Here is a 935-nt window from a genome sequence, read left to right as displayed (position 1 = left end):
AAAATGTTCTTCAAAATAGATATCTCTCGACATATTTTACATAGATTTATTTAAATATAGGTATACTAGTTGTAAGGTTAAATGACAACATCTAGCTTGATTAGCATGTATGAAGACAAGGAATGGAACAATTAATCATGATCTAATATAATACCATTTAAGGTCATGTTGCTAAATAACAGTAGTAAAGATCACCTTACCCTATATAAACCTTTATATTCATGATATATTAATGATGGGGACGCGTCTATTCTGGCTCAAAAACAACAGTACGGATTGACTAACACACGTGTTAGTTGCATGTTTTACACCATCGATTTTGCAATAAACGGCTGCGATTGACTAACACATCGCTATCACGTTGTACGAAAGGTCTGTTTTGGAACCAAAATAGCCGCGGCCTAATGATGGAGTGAAAGAGAATGGTGCATGGAAGACTAACAAAATATATCACCCGTTTTGTTTAAAATTGTAGTTTTCTTCAGCATAAGACAAGTGCACAATAAATGGCAATTTGTGCATGCATTCAAACTGGTTGTTAGTAGCAATCAAAAGGGGCTATTTATCAAAATCAATGATACTTTGAAAATTTTCAATTATGTGGTTGTCGTTGTAGTATAGTGGTGAGTATTCCCGCCTGTCACGCGGGTGACCCGGGTTCGATCCCCGGCAACGGCGTTAATATTTTCTGCCTAGCATGTAGAGGCTTTTATGTACATATATTAAACAACGCATAAAGATTACACATTGACAGCAGTCAACATGGTATGTCGAGGCTTTTATGTACATATATTAAACAACGCATAAAGATTAAACATTGAGAGCAGTCAACATCTTATTTATTAGGGCTGGTTCGCATGCTGCAGCTTAGAGAAACAACTTTGAGGGACACCAAATCAGGTGATATATCTCATTTCCAAGTCAAATCGGTCACT

The 935-nt window shown here is 36.3% G+C and overlaps 1 non-coding gene across 1 annotated transcript; it reads left to right on the top strand.

Annotated features, from left to right (window-relative positions):
• Positions 1–606: 606 nt before the first annotated feature.
• TRNAD-GUC (transfer RNA aspartic acid (anticodon GUC)) lies at positions 607–678 on the top strand. Its single transcript has one exon. It is a non-coding gene; the product is annotated as a tRNA-Asp (tRNA).
• The last annotated feature ends 257 nt before the right edge of the window (positions 679–935 follow it).

This window comes from Cryptomeria japonica, chromosome 3, assembly GCF_030272615.1.
Source record: "Cryptomeria japonica chromosome 3, Sugi_1.0, whole genome shotgun sequence".
Taxonomy (NCBI): Eukaryota; Viridiplantae; Streptophyta; class Pinopsida; order Cupressales; family Cupressaceae; genus Cryptomeria; species Cryptomeria japonica.
Note: the sequence above shows the minus strand (reverse complement) of the source record. Positions and strands in the feature narration are given on the sequence as shown.